Below are 25884 nucleotides of genomic sequence, written 5' to 3'. Positions count from 1 at the left end.
AGAAATAGTCAACTGAATTCCCAACAATAAAACTTCTTAAATAAACGGCACTCCTGGAAAGGATAGTTTGTAGCCAAGTAAACACTTGACGCAGATCTATTTATTTTGACATTGTAAAGATGCCCATAATACGCCATCCAATTTTTAAAATTATTAAATAGTCTGTTGCCAATAGAGATTTTATTTTTTTTAAGGGGCAGGCATCACATTTATTTATTTATTTGCACCTGTTTCCTTCACTTCTTTTTTTTTTAATAATAATTTTTTATTATATTATGTTAGTCACCTGTATGGCCATTAGAGATTTTAAATTATATAAAGATAATGTAATTATATAGAAAAAGATTTAAAAGGCTATATGTAACAAAATTTGTGTGTATAAAAACATGGTTATTATTAGGTACTGGGATTATGAATTTTTATTTTTTCTTAATTTTTATAACAGAAATACATTCTGTGATGAGAAAAGTGGTAGCTATTTCTGTTTGGAAGAAAAATAACTGGGAAGAAAATAGGAGTGATTGCCTTTTCTGATTGCCAGTGACAGCAGTCCCTTTCCTAGCAGCTGAGACAGAGACAGATCATCGGGTTCTGCTACTTCCTGTCAATAAGATAGCTCTGGGAAGACTTCGTAATGGTCAGACCACAAGCAAGAATCCCCAAAGGACATGGAGTTGGAAAAAAAAATCTGGATTAGCGAATGGCCTCTTAGGGGTTTGGAGTATTTGTGCTTATTCCAAAAGCTCTTGCTTAGAGCTAGAGGTCCTTAGTGTGTGTAGGGTGGTATGGGGGTGATGAGCTTCCTGGGTGAACAAATGGCATCTTAGAGGGCTTCAGAGGAGCCATCAGGCCCTCAAAAGTATGTTCTTTTCCTTACAGAGCCTTAAGCTCCTTCCCCATGGGACTTCACCGCACTCACGCTACGTGTGCACACAGTGCACACATAGCTTTTCAGTAGTCACCTGTGTTTAATACTAAAGGGAGGTCATAATGACATTGTTCCTGTGTCTATGTTAGATACGGGATTATAAAACAGACTGATCATTTTTCTTGCATAAAAGTCCTTTGCACACATCAAAACAGATTAGTGATTATTTCAAAGCCACTTAATCAAACATAAGGTTAAAATAAGTAGTTTTTTAGCTATTTAACTTATGTTGATGTATTTTATGCTAACATTGTTTCAGAGATAACTGTAAAACTTTAGGTAGGAAAGTTAGTAATATTCCTATAAAAGCAATTAATTACCTTTCAAAACATTTGAAGAGGCATCCCATAGAGTCTACTTAGTCATGTTATAAGAGTCATATTCAGTCTAGAAATATCAAACTCACTTTTTCTTTTCTGAAGGTAAAGTTCATGAAAAATGAGTCTGTTACAAAAAAATTAACTTGACAACTTTTTTGTCTTCAGAGATATAAAACTTAATGTTCTTAGATACAACAAGTATTTGTATAGCATTTTATAGTTTAGGATTAAATAATACTTTTCATTCCTCACCACATATCGTAAAACCAACATAGGGTTGAAACACGAAAACACCAATATTTGGCTAAAACAACCAGCAAAATCATAACCATAACTTTCTGGCAGAATAAGTCAGTGTTTGTGTTAGAAGGATCTTTGAAGGGACACATAATGTAGCCAGAATTACTTTTGGATACAATAATATACTTTATACTCCATTCATAACCTGTCATTTTAACCGCTTCTAAACCCCCAAAGAAGCCAGCTATTTTATAACCTCAGTCTCAAGTGTGAGTATTTGGGACGAGGGGGCAAGAGTAGGGACATGGCTCATCCTATAATTGAGATTATTTCTGTATCATCTAGAAGGCAGAGTAACACCTCCCATTACAGGAAAGAGATTTAAATGTGACTTTACATCGATAATGGGCATTTCAAAATGACATCCACTCTGCCTACAAGAGTAAACAGAACCATGCCTCGGGAAGTGTGACCTAAGGCAAATTGCACAGTGAGGTTTTCACAAGCCCTTCCTCGCACCGGCAGTAACAACAGCCTCTCCCTACCTTTTCCCCGGACACACACATACCCACCTGTCACAGAGCGGTAGATGGGGCCTTCTCCCAGTCCATCAGTTATGGTTCTGAATAGGAAGAAATAATTAGGTTGTATTGATAATCTCATCAACAGACATTCTTTACGGTAAAGTTTATTTCTACTCCGTATATTCTGTGCTGGAACCATAGAGTCGGTTACTATGCCTGTAACTCACTGTGCCGTCCCTATCTGTAATGAGATTTCAGGGTGGCTCGCAGATAACTGGGTGTATTAAGTTGTGTGAAATTATGTCCCTGGAACCAAGAAACCGGACAGGAGACCAGCTTTCAGTTTCAAGTCCCCAGATCTTCTCAGTTTTGTTGTTGTTGCTGCTGCTGTTGTTTTTTTAACAAAGCACTTCACATTATTCCAGCATCAGGTTTTTCTTGGAGTTCAGTAAGTATCCGGTTCAAAGTAACTTAATTCTCAAGCACTCGGGGTCAGCTCTGGACAGGGAAGCCAGCTGCATCTGCTCCAGCTTCTGTCTGTGTTGAGGAATGACAGAGAAGCCCCTTGTTGTGTGGTTCATCTTCGGCCCGGAGCAGAGGGAAGATGATCCAGACCCGCAGGTCTTCCCGAGCAGCTGCGGTCACAGGGTGTGCGAGGCCACCGGTGCCAGACCTCTCACCATTGCCAGGAGCAAATCTGTTGGTAAGACTTGGCGAGCCTGTGGAATTCGGTGCGGCCACCCTGGGCAGCAAATATCACTGGGACTGGGCCCAGAACCTTACAGGGATGCTCTTCCGAGACTGACAAGAGGACTTATGTCACAGGGATAGAAGAAGGAACATCAGAGGTCTCCAGATCACTTTGCCATTTTACAAACCTCAAAATTTCAGCAGCCTTGCCTAGTCATTTATGGAAATTTGGGAGAAAAGATAACAGTCACAAAATATTCCTCAAAAAATGCTTTTTAAAAAGCACCTGGGCGGCTCCGTCGGTTAAGCATCCGACTCGTGATTTCTGCTCAGGTCGTGATCTCAGGGTCAAGAGGTGGAACCCAGCCTCTGGCTCTGCGCTCAGCGGGGATCCTGCTGGAGTTTCTCTCACTCTGTCCCTCCACCTGCTCTCTCTCACTCTGTCTCTAAAATAAATAAATATATCTTAAAAAAATTTTTTTAAAAATATCTGCTCATGTATTTGCCCTTGCTGAAAATCCTGCGTGAGTTTCCCAGCACACTGAACTGCTTACTCTGGCCAAGCTCATTCCTGCGCTGGGTTGTGGCCTTTGCTGTGGGTCCCTGTGCTTTGAGCGTTTACAGGCCACCCTTCCGTAGGCATTGCTCCTGAGTCAATCAAGTTTGCTTAAATGTCTCCTCTTCACAAAGTCCTTCCATGACTACCTGATCTAAAATTACCCGGAAAGTCATCCCCTCTTACGTTGCTTCTCACAAGCTTAAACATCGTTCATTGCATTTATTTGGTCTAGTTTTTTTTTTTTTTTTCCCCGCACTAAAATGTGAACTCCATGACGGCAGATTCTTTGCCTCTCTTGCTCATGTCTATATCGTCAGTGCCAGGAACATAATCAGCTCTACTCCACAAATCTGTGCTGAATGAATGATGCCCGTAGTTAGGTACATGGGTATGTTACTTGGCTCTATTCAGAAAATATAAAATGGTTGTTCTTTGTTCTCTCAGACTTTGTGGACAAATGCCAGTATTTCTGATATTGGCTGAATGGTGAACACTTCAGTGAGTTATCTAGGGCTTAGGTTTCCAAAGTACTTTCACCACCAAGAGGAGATCAGAATCTGTTCAGTTTGAAAGTAACCATGGTTTGGTTCTACTACTGGAAGAATAATTAATTGGAAGTTTCAAGTGAATATTCTAATTGAATAGAAATCTTTTCAGTTTCTTACTGATGAAAATCATTCTAGTCTACTTCATATTTGAAAGATTAATGATTTGGGAACCTAAAGCTGTGGGCTCTGATCTGGTTCCGGGTGAACTTAAGCAATGCATCAAAACGCTGCATGTCTCCTTCTCTCGCCGATAAACTAGGAGATGGAACTAAATGATCCCTCAGGCATTGCTGGAGTATGCGGGACTCAGTAGAGAATTTCCTCATTCTCGGACAAGGCAGGGTATGGCTAGGACTTCAGAGGCACTCATATGAATATTCATCGTTATGGTCTAATTCTAGAAATTGGGCTGAACATAATGCCAATGATAGGAAATAACTCATAGGACTCTCTTACTTTGCTTTAGTGAAGCTCTAATAGTTATCTTTAATTTTATGTCTCTCTCTACAAAATTCCATTAATTGCTATCATTTTAATGATATGATCTTAATCAGTGGTTCTCATTTGGAAGCTATTTTGGCCCCCAAGGGACATTTGGCAATACCTGGGGACATTTTTTTTTTTAATGTTTTATTTGAGAGAGAGAGAAAGAAAGAGAGTACAAGTGTGATGGGGAGGGGAAGAGGGAGAGAGAGAATAGATGGGGAGGGGCAGAGGGAGAGGGAGAGAGAAAATCTTAAGCAGATTCCCTGCTGAGTGGGGAGCCCAACACGGGGTTCAGTCTCACAGCCCTGAAATCGTGACCTGAGCTGAAATCAACAGTCTGCTCCTTAACTGACTGAGCCACCCCGGCAGTCCACCTGGGGACATTTTTGATCGTCACAAATTGGGGAGGTGAATGGCATCTAGTTGGTGGGGGCCAGGGATGCTGTTAAGCATCATACAGTGCGTAGCACAGCCTCCCACCACAGCACATTATCCAGCCCCAAATGTCAAGAGTACCGAGGTAGAGAAACTGAACTGAATAAAAACACTGTGATATTTGTATTCTTCTCATTTGTACTTTTCCTATATGTAGAGGGTCAAATAAAATTTCTAGTACCTAAGGTATCCATTTAAATGAACCTGAAAAATAATCTTGTGGAATTAAATAATCAATGAGGACCGAAAAGCAAGCAAACAAAAAAACTGTCACATGTGGACAAACTGTTTCAAGCTGTTGGAACATGCATTGGATAGCTATTGTACAATGATACAGATAAAATTCTGCTGCTTTCCCTGCTGGCCACTTAGTTCTCTCTCTAAAATGTCCCTTAACCATGTCTGCATTATAGCCTGAAAACTAGGCTAAATTTGCTCCTGGCATCCGTGGTTAGTAAATACATAGTAAAGAGTACAAACACTTGAGTTGTGAAAACCAGCGACCTTTCAACACACGACTCCAGTGGACACAATTGAAGGACTAATTTTTATTGCTAATTTTTAAAATCATTTCCTGTGTATCGTCAACTGTGTTACCGGGAATAAATGAAACGGTCACAGCCCAGGCTGCACGTGCCCATCGCCGCTGGGCTGAGCCCGGGACTTCTCAGCATTTCTTTCCCAACCAATCTGTTTGCAGGCATTCATTTCCTCAAACTTCCTCATGCTTGTCCCCTGTTCTTGTGACATAAATTCGTCTTTGTCAGTCTCAGCTGAAATATGCAAACCTCTTGCTGATGTCATCTGGGAAATAGATGACCTTGCGCTAAATATATACTGCATGGCTTTGCAAACTGTCAATCTTCAGATTTAGGACTTAGTCTTTGGCATGTTGGGCTCGTCAGTTTCACAATTTAAAAAGGAAGTGTTTCCAGGACAGCAACCCTGCCTTCTGATGACCACATGATATTTTTTTCCATTTTAGCAAAGATTCGACTTCATTTTATACGTTTGAAAATTCACAAGTAACAAAGCACGAAAATCTGCCACTGTTTTGCATCCTTTCAGAGCAGCTTTTCGCTTGTCTCTATTCTAAGCATAGATCTTTTTTTAAGTCGGTTCCAGGTAGATAGATGATAGCTTGATTGTCTTCAGGAGAATTCAAATTTATGTGAAAACGTAGGCAAAATACGTAAGTCAAAACAGAACACATTTGCTCATCATGTAGGAATCCTTTCTAAAGTTGGAATGAATGATATATTTTTTTCTTTGTATTTTTGCCTTAATTTTTCTCTTACTGTTTTCTACCTTAGTTCTACCTAAACTTTCTAAGCTCTTAAATTTTTTTTTTTTTTTTTTTACTTCAGGGAACATGGCAATATAAGCTCTCCAGAATGTCACAGACGTTGTTCTATTTGGTGTTAAAATGTAATGATGATGGTCAAAACCGAACCCTGTTAATTTAAAAAGCAAACTTTACTGATAGAATGAAGATTGAAGAAATAGATTGAGCATATTAGAATTGACTGACAACCAAGAATTAGCACAATACTGAGGTGGGTACATGTATTTAAAAAAGGCCATTGAGCCAACTTGATATTAATATATAAAATACGTTAGAGGTTAAGAGAAGTTAGGATATCCTGGTTTACTCCCTTGGAAATTTTTTTTAATCAAGGAATTCCTACTGGGTATCTATGTTAGGCTAAACAGTATGCTAATCCCTGCGGATAGAGGAAGGAATCAGGCATTTCCGAAACTTCTGAGCCTCTCAGGGTAGACATTCAGCATGAAGCTGCCTTAGGACTAAAGGTGATAAGACAGAAGCATGGACTGAGTTCATTGTGATCAAAGAAGCAGTCAGGTCTTCTCCCGGGCAGTAAAATGCCAGAACAGTATGACTAGGAAGTAATATGGACATATATAGAAAGTCATTTCATGTATAAAAAAATTAAAAGTATATAATATATACATATTAATTATAGATATGAAACATATTTTTAAGCCTATGCACAGAGTTCTGAGGTTTAGTGGGTCATTTTTATCCTTGTAAAGTTGCCTGTAACGTTTAAGTTTTAATTACCAGTGAGAAAGCAAGCCACTCATATTCCCTTTAATCATTTCTTCGTCCTTAAAATAATCCTTTCTTACATATACTCTAAGGTGGAGAGGAAATAGAACTAACATTTTGAGAGGCACTGTGCTCTGAGCTTTATACATTTTTGCCAAGTCCTTCAATTCTTTCTTCAGTTCTGTGATTTGAAAAAATACTTATAGAAATTAGGAAACTGAGGGATGGAAGGATTACATAATATATGCAAGAAAGAGGAGTCTGATGGACTCTGAAGGCTACTATTATATATCATATATATATATGATATATATGTGTCAGATTTATACTATCAAACTTAAAATAAGGATTTAAAATAAGGATTAGTTTTCCTAAGACGAAAACTTCATTAACGATCATTTTTAAGGATTCAGAAACTAATTTTCTGCGTATGTCATTATAAGTCACATTTAGTTCGAGCGCGTTTTATGAGCTCTGTGTGTATGATCTTCACTTGTCACAAGTCCATAGGTACAAACAACCTGTCCTATAATTTATTTAATATTTTTAGTTAATGTTGACTTGGAGTTTAACATAAATAAATTTATTTTGAAAGAAATCTTGATAAATATGGATTCCTTGCCATAGTTACAAACTAAAAGTAGCAGTCAAATACATCACTTTTTTTTCCCCCGAATATCCGTTCCCGTGCTACCTAAAGCCGTATCAGATTCCGCTACCAGAGCTATGCCTGCAACATTTGCATGCTAGAATTCTGGAAGCAAGTTCCTCTCAACATGGGTAATCAAATCAGCTCTTAGCACCGCGCCTCTGCAGTTTGTTCTTACTATATTCTCTACAAATAGGCATTTTTTTTAGACTATAAAACAGATGATTTCTCAGGACAGATAATTTGGATATAACTTTACATGTGTCATGGCAACTTTATTTATTTGATTTATTTGGGGGCTGGTAAATAAATCAAAATATAAACCCACGAAGGCATCCACTAAGAATCGGCCCTGAGCTAGGTTGTAAAGCTAGCAACTTGTCTTTGTGAGCCCCCCACACCCAAGTACCTGTTTGTTTTTATCACCACCCTAATTCTCAACTCAGGCCGTGTTTTCCCTTTACATGTGTGCTCCCTGCTCTCTTGATCTCCTAGGGATCCGTTTTGCTTTTCGTAGCCTTCAGGAAAGAATGTGAAACTCATTCACACTCAGCTGATAAGAGCTTAAAGGTTTGTGTCTCCCAGGGATTACTGCCTTCACAGGAAGGAGGAAAGTCAGTGGTTGAAAATCAAGTGCAGTACGCTTGGGTCTGGCTCCTGCCCCTCGGCAACCCACCCTCCACACCGTCAGCCCAAGACACTTGACAGCTACGCGATACTGAGCAAGTTCAATCACTTCTCTAAGCTTCTTTCCTTCTTGACGAAGAAGGAGTGATATTTCCTTCCTCATAGATTTGTTACGAGACCTTAATGAGGTAATGTAAAGGGCTTAACATCGTGCCTGGCTCCAAGTGTGAACTTTAGAAACAATAACTGATATTATTATGCTACCGTTTCCACCAAAGAGGAAACTTCGGCCCTGCGCCTAAGTAAAATTCAGAACATTCTGTAAACTACAGGCGGAGCCTGATAGCATTATGTTGTTTAGCAAGTGTTTGTTTACAACCAGCTTTGTAATTTGTCAAGGTATTACTTTATTTCCTGAAAAAAGTGACGCGATTAACAGAAGTGACTCAACCAAGTTGCAGGAGCACTAATCAGAAGGGAAGCACTTTGAATCTGTTTTACTCAAGCAGCGGAGTCCTGAAACAAGTTTAAAAACAAAAAGTCATTCTTCCCCCACCTCTAACCATCTCTGCCCAACATTGGTCTTCAGGTTTGGCTGTAGAAGAATGCCTTGCTTTCTGCTTTCTCTTCTGCTTTCCTATAAGGGCTGAGAGCACCGTTCCAATCATTTCTTATGGTACATGTAATTAAAAAGGCTATTGTGACAGATGTGGCTGAGCTAAAGCTTTGCTCCTACTCTGCTTCAGTTCAGTTCTGGGAGTACAACCCTGAGGATCTGGGAAATTTGCAAGAGGTTAGCTTTGTTCTTGAAGAGGAATGGAGAAAAAGGTTGTGATCTGCGTGTGACGTGCATTATTTCCTGCATGAGAAGGTGTTTATTCAGATTCCTTCCAGGGGGTTCTGTTCCAGGGTTATCAACTGAGAAAATCATCTCCAACGGTTGTTGCTCTTGTTTGGAGGGATTTCCCCTCCCCCTCCCCTTCCCCGGGGTGAACTCTTTTGAAAGCACCTGCTGGGTGACATGGGAGAGAAGGTCATGAGAAAGTCAACAACGTGACAGCCATTTCCCGAGCCATCCTGATCTTATCCTAAAAGATGGATCACATTCTCTAGCTGAACTTGTTATAAATAGCAGTTAGCAGGAGCTGATAGGACTAAGAAGACATATCAGACTTAGCATAGGATTGGCAGTTTGGATCTGTCCCATGGGCTCTGTCCAAAAGCTGGTTCCTATCTTGGACATGAGTGGATTCAAATACTATCGCACCCCCTCACCCCCATCTCTAGACTATCTTTTGCTTCCTCAACCAGCCAAGATTCTTTTAAGCTCAAATTTTTTTTAATGTTATGTTAGTCACCATACAGTACATCATTAGTTTTTGATGTAGTGTTCCATGATTCATTATTTGCGTATAACACCTAGTACTCCTTGCAATACGTGCCCTTGTTAATACCCATCACTGGGCTAAGCCATCCCTCCACCTCCCTCCCCTCTAAAACCCTCAGTTTGTTTCCTGGGGTCCATAGTCTCTCATGGTTCGTCTCCCCCTCTGATTCCCCCCCTTCGTTTTTCCCTTCCTTCTCCTAATGTCCTCCACATATGAGTGAAACCATATGATAATTGTCTTTCTCTGCTTGACTTTCTTCACTTAGCGTAATCTCCTCCAATTCCATCCATGTTGATGCAAGTTGTGGGTAATCATCCTTTTTGATGGCTGAGTACTATTCCATTGTATATATGGACCACATCTTCTTTATCCATTCGTCTGTTGAAGGGCATCTCAGCTCCTTCCACAGTTTGGTTATTGTGGACATTGCTGCTATGAACATTGGGGTGCATGTGCCCCTTCTTTTCACTACCTCTGTAACTTTGGGGTAAATACTTTCTATAGTTTGTATTGCAGAAAACAATAGATCAAATACAGTTTTTCAAATCATACTCAACCTTATTTGACATAGCCCCCATGTAGTGTGCAGCCTTTGTTGACTGTCCCCACCTATTTGAGATTCACTGGCTCAGATGTTTTAGACTGGCCTCAGGGATATGATTCTTTCATTCTATAGAAGAGCAGAAGGCCAAGTTTGTTTAAGAGAACGGTTTCCATTCCAGGTTCATCATAAAAGGATCTGAATACTCAGGATGAAAAGCAAACCCATGTGCATTTTTTTTATGGTCATCCTAACATTTCCTGTCAATGCAGAGGACTACCAGCCATCACAGATGTGTGAATCAGCACAGACCAAAAGTTTCTATCTGAAAAATCCACTAGGTATTAGTTTCCAGAAAATGTTAAGAGATTGTTTTTAAGGTAGTATTTGATAATGTAGACACGATTATTTCTTCCTTCAGTTTTGGGCCTGAAGAACAGCTCTAATGTTTAGCTAATAGAAGTATTAGAATTTTGCAGAAATTGGAGAAGGTGTGGGCTAAATCTTATTTGACAAGAGTTTTTGAACACATACCATGTGCTATGTTTTGTTCAGAAAAGCAAAATGTCTTGCTTCCTTCGAGATTCATCGCAGTGGAGAACTTCTTAACTAAGGAAAGTAAAGATCAAGAAGAATCCTGAGGTCCTTGCTGATAATATTTTTAAAAGTGTAATCATTGCTGTGTGGTTATAGAAATCTTTTATTTTATTGGAAATAGATATAAATTTACTGGAATGAGCTTCATTTATATTAAAATCCTATTAGAGCTTTAGTACCTGGAAATATCTCTGAGACTTGGTTTCATCATCTAAAAATAGATGAACTCTGAGCTACTCTATTACTTTAGAGCCTTTATTATGTATTTCTAAAATTTATAGACCAAAGCGGATTATTTGACTAGAAAATACCTGTTATTCCTCTAAAAGCTACACATGCATACGTATTGTGACATGTTTTAGTCAGGGAAGTCCTAGTTGTGAAGAGTACGTCTTGTTCTTATTCCTGTCATAGGGCTGCTGAGGTACGTCAGTGCAGTTGTCAACGACATGCAGATGTGGAGCCCCCACCACGTCCGTGGCGCTTCAATAGAGGCAGGTTCAGATTACGGCATTGAGGAGGGCAAAGGCGTGCCTGTGTCTGAGACCTTCCAACACTGCTGCCCTTTCTTAGAAGAGCGGGGTTCACCCCCAGCCCTGCCAGTGCAGGATGGTGAGGGAGACCCCACCCTGTGACCTTATCAGCTGCCTTCAACCTGGGAGAATGGTTATTCCCAGTTCCATTGTTCCGCACTTCCTGATCCTACTGGCTCGCTCTGACTCACCAAACATGAAATCATAGCTAAGAAAGCTTCAAAGGGACCATGGAAAGCCCTAGACACACACAGTTTAAATGATAAAACGGTGTCGACCACGAGCCTGTAAACAAGATCATGTGTTCATCACGACAGCTGCCCTGTGTAAAGACCTACCCTCCAAATAAAGCTGGGATTCCTTAGGCTGCTTCCTAAAGCCTTCCCGATCTAGACCCACCCGCTTCTGCCATCTGCACAAACACGATGCTCCAACAGCACCGCGTTCCTTATAGTTCTCTGTATGCGACAAGCTTGTTTCTAACTTTCCCTTTGAAATTACACTATTATATGCCTCGCATGTCTTCTTCTTCTCCCCCTTCTGCCTGACAAAGCCTTCTCCTCCCATGAGACCAGCTGAAATGCCAGGTGCTCTGTGAAGCTTTTTCTGATAACCCTGGAGGGTAGTCATGCCCTCTCTCCTACTAGCTGTTCACATTTCCACCCAAACCTCTGTGGTAATTCTTGGTTGACATGTTTCTCTCTCTACCAGATTTTGGGCTCCTTAAGGGATTGCCTTTTGTTTTATTTGTCTCTGGATCTCTGAGGCTCAAAGTTTGTCAAGTCATGGCTCCTGCCTCAAAGCAGAGACCTCTTTAGTAGGAGTGTGTGTACTTGAGTGAAGGATGGTGGGTAGTGGACTTGAGTAGTCACTTCAAGCCCCACTGGAGAGGTGTAGGGAGCCCCCGTCTGCATACAATTAGTGAGAGATGCCAAGAAGCAGATCCCATTTTGTCGCTCTTCCCATTAATGGTGCTCATAAAAATTAAATAATATAGGAGGAGTGGAACTTAATACTTTTACACTATGTATTTTGTTTCTCTGATACATGTGGGAGGAGGAATTGGGGTGGCAGAATCATCAGATAAGCTGAGGGGTCTCCCAGGGCCATTTGAGAGGGCACAGGTGTTTAATCTTCCAATAGGCCACGACTGCAGTTATAAATTAAAACACAAAGCAAAACAAAAGCCTAGGTCTTCCTCATTCACTTAGTCTAGCTCCAGAGTCAGACAAGACTGTATGGGCAAAAATTTAGAATAATTCCTAATGATCCACAGGTACCTTTTCAGACTTGGCAGAACTTCAGTGGAAAAGGTGAGGAGGAAGGGGAGGTATAGTATTTAAAGTAACGAATACTGGTTGCTGTAACAAGCACCCCCTAAATCTCAACGGCATAACATAGATTGCTGTGTCCTCTCACATCAAGGAGGGAGAAGTGGGGAGCTCTGCTCCAGGTGAATGTCAGCTAGCAGCACGTGACTGGTGAGAGGAAAGGTTTTAGACAACAGGCCTGGAAATGTTGCCTATAGGTTTCCTCACATTCCTTTGCCCATAGAGCAATACAAAGGCCCCCTCCATCAGCAATGGGGAGGGGGGATGGTTTAGCTATTTATAAAAAGAGGAGAACCCAGAATTCTCTCACAGAGGGAAGTACAAAGTCAGGAAGAACAAGGGAAGGGGAAAACCAAAAATCAAAGTAAATGGTGAAGTTGGCAAAGCACTCAGGGAGAAGGTTGCCCGCTCTGTGTCTCTTACACAAAGTACCCTTTACCTTAGATGGTCACCCAGCTGAAGAGTGGAATCTATATAAATACGGAGCGTATAGATATAGGTGTTCTGTTTCAGATGTGTGTGGGAACGTGTGTGGTGTGTTGTGTGGGTACGCATATGGCATGGTTGGGGTCCAGAGTGTGAAAAACGACAGGAAATAGTAAAAAGCATGTACTAAAATACACTTACATCAGCCGTATACTTTTAGCAAACCCTCATTTCTTGTTGTATTCAAGTTACTTGGGCTTGTACTACAAACACTTCCCATACAAGCCTTTTTTCTTTCATGGCCTTTAGTTTTGGACACACACTATTTCTTCTGTCTCTTCCAGTCAGAAAAAGTAGTGATTAATTCTCACCTGTTTTCACCCATCTCTCCACCTTCTTCCCCTTCTCTTTCAGCCAACTGCTACTATTTTTAAAAGATCTTAGCAACCCGTACTTATTTCTGCTCTAGCCCTTACTGAATGATAATTGTTTCTCTTGTTTACCTTGCTGAACCATGAGTTTCCTGAAGGCCAGCTCTTCTCGCACGCCAGTGCCTCGCAGAGCTCCGGGCTTACAAGTTAACGTGACCGTATACATTACAGAGCAGACAGAGAAATTTCTGAGCAGAAGGGTGAAGTACTAATAATTATGTGAGACGGCAGATGTAAATGCAGGCTATCCCTGGAAAACAGGGACATCGAAGCTCTATAATTAAGTGTGTAATGAGAATATAACCTCTCCTCTGGCATCCTTTTTTTGTCTGGCATTACTTTATCCATCATCTCCGTGACTTAGAGCCATGCCTGTCAGGTTGTCCACACATGATAAGGACTTATTGAGTAGTTGAAGGACTGAGAGAGGACAAAATCTGTGGCAATTCTACAAGCTGCTGGTCTTGCTCAAGGAGAGAGCCTTGTCTACAGCCCTTTGACCAGTTGTCTTCTCACTTTTCCATCCAGTACGTTCCTTCAACAACTTCATCTAACATGGACGACCTCCCACAGCATCTCTCCGTAACTCTACTAGCACCTGAAGTTTCCCTAATGGTACAACATGACACAAATCCATGATCGTTAAAATAGGAAACTAACCTTCCGCAGAGACCGAACTATTTTGATTCAGGGGTTTTTCCAGTGATTCATTAACATCACGGTAGATCTGAGTCCTCAGCCCAAGAGCCTTCTTGAAACTGTCCTAGACTTAGACTTGGTTATGTGGCAGGAGGAGTGGGGGGCAGAATGCTTCTCTCTGTCCCACTTCGCTGTCACCCAGAAGCAGCTGCTGCTAGGGAGGAATGACAAGGGAGGGATGTTTAAGGCCCTTACAATCAGCGGAAGCCGGGGGGTGGTGGAGCTAGGAAGGACTGCGTTGAATTCACTGAGTCATCATCACCCAGAAGGATTGAACATCAGAAGTGAGAGATTGTGCATTTGGGGAACAGGTGATGATGAGGGTGAAGGGACACGATTTTAGAATCTTTTGGAAGCATCATGGAGGAATTTGGGGAAGCAGCTCTGGAATCGTAGCTGGGATTAGTTCTGAAGTCAAGGTCAGTAAGATCCCAGAAGCCGAGGCTGTGGGCCCCAGCAGGAAACCCCTCCTGAGAAGCGCACATCCTCCTCTTTCTGGGCAGCTCGTGATGCGGAAGCGCGATCCTCCGTGCCCTAATTAGCGCTCTTGGTTTGACAAGGGTGGCTCCCGCTCTGAAGTTTCCTTTCTGTGTTGTTTTACAGAAGATTTCACGGGAAAGGACCACAAATTCAGTTCCTCTCGATTTTGTTGAAGAATGTCAGCAAATTACAATTGTTCGGAATCAAAATTTCATAAGCTTGGCTGTAGAATATTTATGATGCAAAAACAATTGCAGCGGGCTTTGCTGTACCACTTTATTGACACAGCCTTCCTGTCCCCACATCTTGCTTCCTCTCAGGAAAGTGGGACGTGTTGGATGATTTCCCAGCTTCTATTTGGAGAGGAAGTCTACAGGTTTTCCACCATCCAGCCCCCGCCAATCTGCACTCGCTGAGCAACACCTGCAACCGAAGGCTAGGCCCGTTCTCTTTTGTGCATTTGCAGCTATCAAAATAAATGAGCCATCTTGGATGGGAAAATTATATCTGTTTTCAGAGTAACCTCACTCTCCACGTGTGCACAAGGATGCATCCGCCCTGATGTTATGAACACTGCCTGTGACTAGAATTACAATCAGGCATTTTGCATTCAAAACCAATGTCAATAATTGTCTCAAAAGAAAGAGCTTTTAAAAGACCTCATGCCCTGGCAGCTTTTCCCTGGTACTACCCATTTATTTTGCACACAGTAAATTCTTAAACCCATATAATAATGGAAAACAAGGGAACTGCCTGCCTCCTCTGCCCAGATATCTCACTATTACAATATTAATAACTCTTGTTGGGTGTTAGTCCCCTCTCCCACCCACCCACTCACTCACTCCCATCCCAAGTATCTGTCCTAGAAGCCATCGTTCTACAGAGAAACCACAAGTGCTCTGCTCCTCACCCAACTGCCAGTCCTTCCAGACTATCCTGTTGGCTCAGACTCCCTGGGAGCTTATGACAGCTTTACACTCAGCCTGAGGCTTGATACAGGGATGGAAGTTGTAGTTCTGGCTCCGATGGATTTTCCTCTATTGGTTATTATTTTTAACTGTGGCTTTAAGAATGGAAATAGTCATTTGAAATTCCTTTGATAGAAAAATAGGAAAACCCCACACATCCATGGACAAAAAACCTGACTGCCGATGCAAGGAGCCCTGATGGTTCGTGAGCACCCTCACCTGTCTTATGGGCATCCATAGCCGTATGGGTGATTGTGGCATGAGGAGTCAGTGTGGTATACAAAGGTCTGTGTACATGAAGATAGCATCCTTGGGCGTACAGAACCCAACTCCACTCTGGAATTTGCCCAGTCAATGTGGCTGGGTTGATGAGAAGCAAGAATGCAATTCTTTTCCAGACTTTCTGACACAAAGGGACCCCAAGCCCAAATGACCATATCCTGTTTCATCAGTCACTTTCCAGGGATTGATCACTTCCTTTAAAGTGACTGAGTACTAGATCAAAACCTTCAGATAACACCATTCTAGAGGGCCCCTTTCTGGTCAGATTGTCTTCACATAAATATCCCCCCCCCCGCCCCTTCCATCTCCTCTGAATCCCTCTGAAGTGTTTGGTCTTCTTGCAAAATTCTCTAGTTTCATGCCTTCACTATAGTTTTCAGTTAATTCAATAACATCCTACTCAGAATATGCCTCATCTTCTCCTTACCTTGATTTTTGCCCTCTGTCCCAAGCTCACCACTTTTCTGATTATCTGAAGCCTATCACTTCTTTAAAGTCCCAACGGAAGTCTTTCTTCAAGAAGGAAGTCCATACTAATTTTCCTCTCCTCAGAATCCCAGGAGTCCTTATTGCCTGCAGGACTTACTTGACAGCAGTCATGTTCTGCCTTCCATTGCCAATCACATGGCTTATCTTGGCACCAGCCAGATTGGAAGTTTCCTTAAGGGTCAACAATTACCTTGGCAACAGTTGGCATTTCCAACGGGTTCTAAGACATGCTAAGTTCTCTGTTAGGTTTTCTTGAGTGCTAGAGCAATGGGAATATCCTTGGCCAGCCAGTAAACTTACCTTCTATATCAGTTCAAACGAATTGTGGCCATTAGGCATGACCTCCTTCAACCTTGTTTCCCTTCTCTCATACCTATGAACATCAATGATCACTCCATTCTTTTTTTCTGTCTTTAATCATAAGAATATGAAGTATCTCTTTTGCAAAGCTGATCCCTCTACACGTTTTATTAATTCTGGTCCTCCCGCCCTCCTGCCACCGATCATCTGCTCTCCCATGATTCCTTATTTCTCTTTAGTCTCTGAGATTGTCCTCCCTTGACCTCATATCCTGCTTATTCAGTTACTTCACTTCCCACCCCTTTCAGCTTCTCAGAAGATTAATCTGTATTTGCTATTTTCATTTTTTAATCCTTTTGTTCTCAACTCTCTGCCACCTGGTTTCAGCCCTGCCACTCTATCAAACTTGCTTTAAGCCCATTGATTATCTCCTACCTGTACAATACAATCAGCTTTTTTGTCTTGCTACCGTACTGGCATCTGGGCTATCTTGGATATTGTTGATCGCTTTCTTTTTAAAGCTTTCTACTTACTTGGGTTCTTCTTGCTGAACCCCGTTGGCTTTTGTCCTATTTCTCTAATATTTTTCTGCTTCAAATCTTTCCTGAGCTGTTCTTCCTTCGAACACCTTAAATGTTTATTTTTCTTTGGATTTTATGCTCAAACAACTTCTCTTTGGTTCCTGGGTAACCGGTTCACTCTGGATATGTGAGATTCTTACTATAGTAATAATGAGCATGACCAATATTTACAGAGCACTTTATACCAGGTATTATTCTAAGTACTTTTACATGTATTAACTCAATCCTCATACTCATTGTATTTTACAACAAACATTTTATAAATGGAAAAAAAAAATCCCAGAAAGCTTAAATACCTTGCCTATAGTCAAAATGAGTAGACTCAGGATTTTAATCTGCAAAAATCTGGACCCAGAGCCTGTGCTCAAGTGCCAATTCTGGATTGCATACAGACATTTGGGGCTTCATTTTTCTAGAGCAGCAGTCGGTGGCCCCATCTTCTAGCCATCCCTCAACCTAGGACTCATGGAATCATTCTTAACTCTTCCTCATGCCTCACCTCTCACAGCATATCAGTTATTGACTCCTGATGATTTCATTTGGTCTATATGTCTTCAACCCGTGCTCCCTTTTCCCACAGGACTTTCACCACTGCCTGGATACAGGTCATCATTGTATTTGACTAGACTACTCAAACAGCCTCTTAACTGATCTCCTTGCTTCCAGTGCTGTCTTCCTCAAACCCATAATTGCCATGTGGCCACAGAATGTTTTCAGTAAAACACACATCTGACAGTATCAGTTCCCTACTTTAAAACCTTTCAGTAGATTCCCTGTGATTAGAAGTCCACCTTCTGTAGAACGGCATATAATGCACTTAGTCTTGCTGACCCCTTCAACTTCATCTGTGACATAAAATTACTTTTAGTTCCCTGCACGTAGAACTTCTGTCCCTTACTGATACTGTTCCCTTGGCCTATTCTGTCTACCTGGATAACTCCTGTGTTCCTTTACATCTCGTCTACGGCTATGCATCCTGTCCTTGCATTGACTGTCATTGCATTTTTTACAAAATATTAGTAATCTGTGTGTGTATCCATCTTTTCCATGAGGTTATTAGCTCCTAAACATAAAGACTTTGTCCTATTTTTCTTTGAATTTGCAATGCCCTATATAGTGACTGATACAAAACAGGCACTTTATGTTTGTTTTAATGCATAAATTAATGAACAAATGAATGAATGAATATAAATCACTGTTTTCCTTTTACCATGAGTTATTTTTCAATAGAGCACACACACACACACACACACACACACACACAACTTAAATAAGAGAATGTTCCTGTTTATAGTGCTGGACATTTTATAGCCCTAAGTATTAATTATAACATGTTTATTTTCCTTAAAGCAAGACAAACATTATAGAAAAACACTACTAAATTCCATAGCACTGCCCCTTGCTTTCCTGTCTTCCCTTACCAAAATTTCCATCTATATTTTCCTAATGCAAAATGTAAAATGCCTATTCAGTCACTATATGTGCTCATTAGTAGTGGTATGATTTACGTTATGATTAGCTGCATGTTATAGAGAAACCCAAAATAATAGGGGCTTAAGAACAATAGAATTTTTTTTTTTATCTCAAATTCAAGAACTCCTAGGGAGACAGTCGAAGGCTGATAGGCAGTTCCAAGGTCATGTAGAATTCAGGTTCCTCCTATTTTGTTGCTTCTTAATGCATTGCTTCATAATCCAAGATGGCTTTTGGAAGTTTGGCTATCTTATCTGCATTTCAGATGGCAGGAAGATACTATGGACTCTGGGAAACAAACTGAGGGCTTCAGAGGGGAGGGGGATGGGGGAATGGGATAGGCTGGTGATGGGTAGTAAGGAGGGCACGTATTGCATGGTGCACTGGGTATTATATGCAAGTAAGGAATCATGGAACTTTACATAAAAAACTAGGGATGTACTGTATGGTGACTAACATAATATAAAAAATATTATTATTAAAAAAAAAAGATGGCAGGAAGAAGGAAGACAAGAAAGTGTGTTTGCTCCTTCCTTTTAAAAATGCTTCCTGGAAATCCCATAGGACTTGTCCACTTACATCCCTCACTAGCGGTCGGGACAATGATAGATTACAGTTTTTGTTTGTTTGCTTGTGGTATTTTCTTAGCTGGTGATAGTGTAAGCAGCGAAAATTGAGATTTTGTTCTTAGGGAGAAGGAGGAGTATATGTTGATGTAGGCAACCAGTAGTCTCTACTATAGTTTAGTCTGAATATTAAAAAAATTTTGGAAATCTCAGAAATATACTGGAGAGCAGCCTAGGATCAGCTGAAAGTTGAACTGGAGGTGATTATTACCTAGGTGGTGAGCCTACAGATAAAACCAAGAGCAAATAGAGTGAAGCTGTACCTATGGCCTCATAGAACTGATAATTGACGGTTATGGATTCACTCCCCTGAATCAAGAAAATGCACTGTGGTCTCTCTGCCATTATTTAAGTTCTCTATAACAAACACCAATGAAGCAGATGATATGCACGTTCTGATTTTATTGACTCCTATGTAATGTTGGTATTACAACAAGATTCATTTCCATGGTCCATTGCTTTAGACCGTGCTTCTGAACCTCAGCGGTGCATAGGAATTACCTGATACCTTCTGTAGGGCTCACGTGAAGTCAAAGTTCTGCTGTACTTTGGATTGCAAAGCTTTTGGAGCCTTAGCACGTGTCAATCCATGTGTTAGTTTAGATTTCCAGGGATATGAATGCCAAGTTGAGATAAGCAAGAGATTTTTGCAAAAGCCAGTGGAAAATAGAAAGGAGGGAGGGAGGCAGAGAAAGGGAGAACCTTCAGACTGCCATGATGGCTTACCTGGAAAGGAGAGAGAAAGGGAAGGAAGAGTACGTTGGAGGAGTATCATTCTATAGATAGACCAGTAGGGAAACCTGAGCCAAAGATGGCTGTCAGAGTCCTGCAGTCCATAGGAATGGGCCTGCACTGATGCTCTTGCCATGCTTTCTCATTGGCTGGGAGCAGCTCATGGAAAGCATGGCTTTGGCACTGACAGGATGGGGGATCCGGAGGGGCAGCAGCCAGGCCATTAGGAAATTATACTTCATGCAGCAGGAGATCTGAGTGGTGCATTCTAATGGTTGCTACAATTCATATTCTTGCCTTTGTAAGTACAGTACACTGAATATAATTTAACGTTTATTTGAAGTCCTTGCAGGGTCTGTGAGTGTTTATTACAAAGATTAATTTTTCAACATGGATTTACAGTACATGGCCTGGAGTGCCTTCAGTAAATATTTGTTATTGAATAAACAAAATTGAAGATGAAGGAATTATAGCAATAAAGAATGGGTTGGTAAAGGGCCCAAGACACACCACGGAGTTTGCATGGGCAGGGAGGATAAATTATTTCTAACCTGTGGTCTTGGTATTTGCTTCTTTCTCATAAAAGCTGATTGCAGCAAATACTATTCAATTTTAGGTTCCAGTTAGTTGATGTTTGATTGTAATTAGTTTAACAGTTTGAATTCATTTCCTCTAAGGAGACCGTGGAAAAAATATTTTAATGGAAACAAATTAACCATCATGGAATTTATATAACTCACCCATATGCATTTTGAACAGGGAATATAATTACATAATAATTTTGACTCAAATCATTTGGTATACTTTTGTAGGATGAAATTAGCAAAGTCCAATTTAATTTGTATAAGGCATCAACATTACTCACTTTTGGAAATAAAAGGCCTTGGGAGATAAAAATTTAATTGAACTATTATATTTTCATTCAGATTCATTTTCAATATGTTACAGTTCATAAAATTACAAGTCAAACAATGATTATTTCTGAATTTATAAAATGTACAAACCTTGACTGAAAAGGACATTATGTCCTTTTATGAGTTTGGGGTTCAAATTTTCTCTAGTTTTTTTTTTTTTTCTTCTTCTTCTTCTCAGAATCTTAAGCCAAAAGACCTATGTCTTTATTATCATATAAATGGTGATATAACTCGTTACTTCTTATCTGAAAACAAGTGGCAAAACTCAGAAAAACCTACCATGTATTACAGAGGGAAACAGTATACTGATAAAATTTAGGGTGGGCGATTTCTCTGCACACCAAAAGAGAATCAACAGTCTATTGATCATGTCATTTTTTATCATCATGACTCTACCTCGACAAGCATCATTCACTGGTTCATTCAATGAATCCTTACCGAGTAGGCTAAGGACAAGACACTGTGGCAAGTTCTATTGGGAATTCAAGAATGAATTAGGCTACAATATGCCCTCAAAATACTTTGGAACATATAAAGGTGAGAGCATTTGAATAAGTTACTCCATGACACTTTCTTTGTAACTCCTTGAAGCAGGCTTATTAAGTAAGTGTAAAGGCAAGTGTGTGAAAGTTCTGTGGGGATAAGATCTTTGTTTTGCCTATTATATTTTGAGTTCAAGAGAATGATGTTTTTCTTAACAGGATAGTCAAGCTTCTGAAAGACGTTACATTTGGCTTTGGAATGGCAAGGTAGTTAATATTTCAATGAATGAAAATGGCAGAATCGGGATCTAAGACTAAGGGAATGACAAGATCAGAGACCCAAAGGAGAAAAAAACAGCCTATCTTCCAGAAATAATGAGTATTCTGGATGGTTTAGAATGTAGGGAAGTAGTAAATAGAAGGAATAAAAAGATTTGAAAAAAATTTAAGAGAGCTTGGAATAACATGCTGAGGAATTTGAACAAAAATCTCATCGGCAATGGGGAAATATTTCAGGTTTTTAAAGAGACTGCTTATATTAGTCTTCAGGTAAGTTGATACGGTAGTAGTATGTGGTATTGGGGCGCCTGGGTGGCTCAGTCAGTTAAGCATCTGACTCTTCATTTCAGCTCAGGTTATGATCTCAGTGTCGTGAGACGGAGCCCTGTGTCAGGCTCCGCTGGGCATGAAGCCTGCTTGAGATTCTTTCTCTGCCTCTCTCTAGTCCTCCCCCCCCCATCCCTCCATCGCCTGTGCATGCTCGCTCTCTCTCTCTCAAAAAATAAAATAGTATGCAGTATTTGTAACATGAGGTAAAAAGTGTGAATTTGGTGCTTTTTAGAAAATAAAGGTTTTCAGTGGCTATTGTGGGAGAGTCAGTGAGCTAACCCACAGGTGACAAGAAAGATTTCTAGGTAGTAGACGGGGAAATAGCTAATTACTAAATATGCAGTGAGCTAGGTCTGCATGTTTTGCTTGTTTCTCAGTAAAACCAGAAGTGGAAATTGAAAAGCAAGAAAGTTGAGGTCCTCCTGGATTGGAAGATGGCATAGCAGACATGGTGGGGGTCAGAGGAACAAGAGAGGATGAAGTCTGTTGTTAATGAAGACAGCATGGACGCGGTTGACCACCTCTCTGTCTTCTCTCTTCCAGTTCTTTTCTCTCTTTTCCTAAATCTACTGACATGCTGGACAGTTCGCCCAGGGGTTAGGAGCGAGAATTTTGGAGTCACTTTTATGTGGATGTGAGTCCCCACTGTGTCAGGTAGTCACTAGCTATCTTATCTTGGGCAAATGACTTTATCTCATTGACCCTCAGTTGCATGAAAAGTAATATGGAGGCAGCAAAAATAATCTACCTCATATTGAGACTTAAGTGAGTAAATGCACATAATACACTTATAAGAATGTCTGCTATGTTCTAAGTAAACAGTTTATTATCACTGTTATTATTATTCTCGGGTAAAGCAAGCTTCAATTTCTTGTCACCCATCCCTTCCCGCTGTCAAAATCTTGAATATAGTCTTATTTTACTCCTCCCCCTCTTGTCATTCGTCAAAATGCAGCTTTATTTCAAAACTTACTGGAATTATTGTTTCAAACATAATCAGTAAGCACGAAGTAAGCAGAGGCAGTGACCTCTACTCCACCCACAACCTCTTCGATGGCTGTCTTTCTCCATTAAGCTCCTTCTATCAGAACTCCCCTCTCTTTGATGTACTCTCCAGGATCTACTCTTATCTCCCTGGCTGCCTTTTACCTAACTTCTTTCTGGCTTCTCTTTTGGGTAAGTGTGTATTTCCCAAGCTTTGCCGTTGGCTTCTCTTCTTTCTCCACGATCACATCTTCTCCCAAGGCTTAAGCAATCCTTTCTAGCTGGTACCTCCAAAATCTGCACCTCTAGTCTGGTTTCATAACCTCAGTTTCAGGACTGCATTTCAACACCCCCATCTAGATATCTTCTGTTACTATAGACTCAAAAAGTTCAAATCCAAATCCAATTTGTATCTAAACACAAGCTTTCACTCTTCTCATTTCTATTAGTGACACTAGTCTTTAACCAGACAGCCAAAGGAAAGACCTGAGAGTAATCTTATAAACTCCATCGGCTTTCCCCCTTCACTCCAATGTAGGCAATTGCCAAATCATGAGCTACACCGCCTCATTGTCTCTCACAGCTGTTTGCAAGAGTTACCCCACTATTTCAAGACTTATTAACTCCTTGCCTAAATTACTGTTTGATAAAAGCCAAAGTGTTCTCTCTACCTCTATTCTTTGGCTCTTCCATAACTTTCTAACAACTGTTGCCATATTACTGTCTCAAATACAGCTCTTCTCCAGCACTGCTGACTTCTCTAGGGTGAAGCTGTACTTCATTTATAAGTTTTTCATTTATAGTACACACTGCCATAATAACTATATATATAACGCGCGCACATGCACACACACACGCGCACACACACGTGCACACACACTATCTTGCTTTCCACTAAATTGAGCTTATTAAAGTCAAATACCATATTATAGAGTTATATCCACTCATATTATGGGCACTGCCTTCAACATAGCAGCTATATAATAACTGCTTACTGAATTAATTTTGTACTGAATAATGGCATTCATCTGCTCAAAAATGTTCAGTGTTTCCACATTTCTTATCAACCGAGATAAAAATTCTTTAGCCTTAGCTTTAATACTTTTCACAATTTAACGCCAATCTACCTCTCCTACTTTCCCAATTTATTTTCTTTTTGTGCCGTGGTGCTATGGACTCATTTGTGTCCCCCAACCCTACCCAAAATTTGTATGTTGAAGCCGTAACTACTAGTGTGGTGGTATTTGGAGAAGAAGCCTTTGGGAGGTCATTAGGGTTAGATGAGATCATGAGGGTGAGGCCCTTTTGATGGGACCAGTGACTTCTTAAAAAGAAAGAGAGCACTCCTTCTCTCTGCCCTGTGAAGAGAAGGCAGCCCTCCACAAGTCAGAAGGAGAAACCTCATCAGGAACTGAATCAGCTGGTACCTTGATCTTGAACTTCCCAACCTCCAGAACTATGGGAAAATACATTTCTGGCTTTTAAGCCACCCAGTTTTTGATAATTAGTTGTGGCAACCCAAGCTGACTAATACACATGGATTCCAACAAAACTAAAATACTGGTTTCCTGCACATTGCTAGCCTTTCTAGCTTTCCCCATCATACTCCCTCGTTTTAGAATATAATCTTCCTTTTCTTTCCATGATTATATCCTACCTAACTCAAAAGCCCTCTTCTCATTTAAGCCTTCCCTGATGTCTCCTTCTTGAAAGTAATTTCTTTATCCTGCGAAATGCCTCACCACTTATTCCTGTCTTTTGGCACTGGACATACTCTGTGAACAAGATGGTTCCATGTGTACTTATCTTCTTTACTTAACTGTGAACTTGCTAAATTCAAGGACTTTGTCAGGTTTGTGTTGTATCCCATAGTACTGACCACAGAGCTTGAGCCACTGAAGGGATGTAATTCATATCATGTTTTTCCAGCCGCCTAGAGATCCAAGTACAATCAGAGGTTTTGAATAAGCAAGATGAAGCACATGAAGGACTAGAATCTGTGCTGGCAGGAGTGGAGAGTAGAGAGGTAATGGGTGAGAAATGTTTTGAAAGGAATACAGAGGGAAAGCAGTAAAGTTTAAAAAAAAAAAAGCAGAAGAAATGTCAACATGTAGCTTAGATGGAACAGATAAGTGGGATTTCTCCACTGAAGTCCTAGAGGAAGTTGGAGGCAAATTTTGGAGAGATATATACAACAGAAGAGGGTTTTGGGAATGAAGAGTAATAAAGCTATAAATAGGGCTTATTGATATTAAATGAAGGGCTTTTAGGTGATAGTTGTACTTCAGTGGTCTGAAAGAACAATGAGGGGTGAGAAGCAGATGTAACCATGTTCTAGTCTTGCTACAGGAAGTGGGAAGAACTATAGAGCATAAGTGATAAGATGCTATTAAGACATCCAACTAAGAAAAATAAAGCCCATAATTAGTCATTATGTAAAGAAGACTAGAACAGTAAAAGATTGGACATGAAACAGTTGGGCCCCAGTGGACGGGGAAAGGGAAAGTCTGAATTAGATTGGGATCTAAAAGACAGAGGAGCCATAGGTTTGTGCTGAGAATAGCAGAAGTTGAGAATCAAGATGAAATAGGTAAGAGATTGCTGGAAAGTATAGAGACCCCTGGAGTGTAGCTCTGACTGTGTACCAGCCTGCAGCTAGATGGGAGAGAAGCAGGCCTCAGGGCGCTGCAAGGAGAGGGAGGCCAGGCCCTCGTGCTGCGGGTACTGTCCTGGGCCTTACACATCCTTCCTTCTCACCGTGCTAAGCCTGGATCTCTGCCTCCCTCTACGCTCTGGTCCCAGCCTTTCGTCACCTCTGGTTTTGTCCACGTGGATGGTCCGCCAACACTTGAGACTCACTACTTCCTAAAGCAGACTCCTCCATTTCTGTCTCTAATCCAATCACTGGTCTGGGCTCATTCCCCCCCCCCCCCCTTCAACA

General features: G+C 40.8%; 1 long non-coding RNA gene across 1 annotated transcript in view; it reads right to left on the bottom strand.

The window, feature by feature from the left end:
* Nucleotides 1–2061: 2061 nt before the first annotated feature.
* LOC103663662 overlaps nucleotides 2062–25884 on the bottom strand; it is a 54060-nt gene continuing 30237 nt past the window's right edge. The window contains exon 3 of the long non-coding RNA XR_568838.2: nucleotides 2062–2110. This is a non-coding gene — a long non-coding RNA (uncharacterized LOC103663662). The remainder of the gene's footprint in view (nucleotides 2111–25884) is intronic.

Source organism: Ursus maritimus, unplaced genomic scaffold (assembly GCF_017311325.1).
Source record: "Ursus maritimus isolate PB19 unplaced genomic scaffold, ASM1731132v1 scaffold_5, whole genome shotgun sequence".
In the NCBI taxonomy this organism is placed as follows: domain Eukaryota; kingdom Metazoa; phylum Chordata; class Mammalia; order Carnivora; family Ursidae; genus Ursus; species Ursus maritimus.
This window is presented reverse-complemented; position numbering and strand designations above follow the sequence as displayed.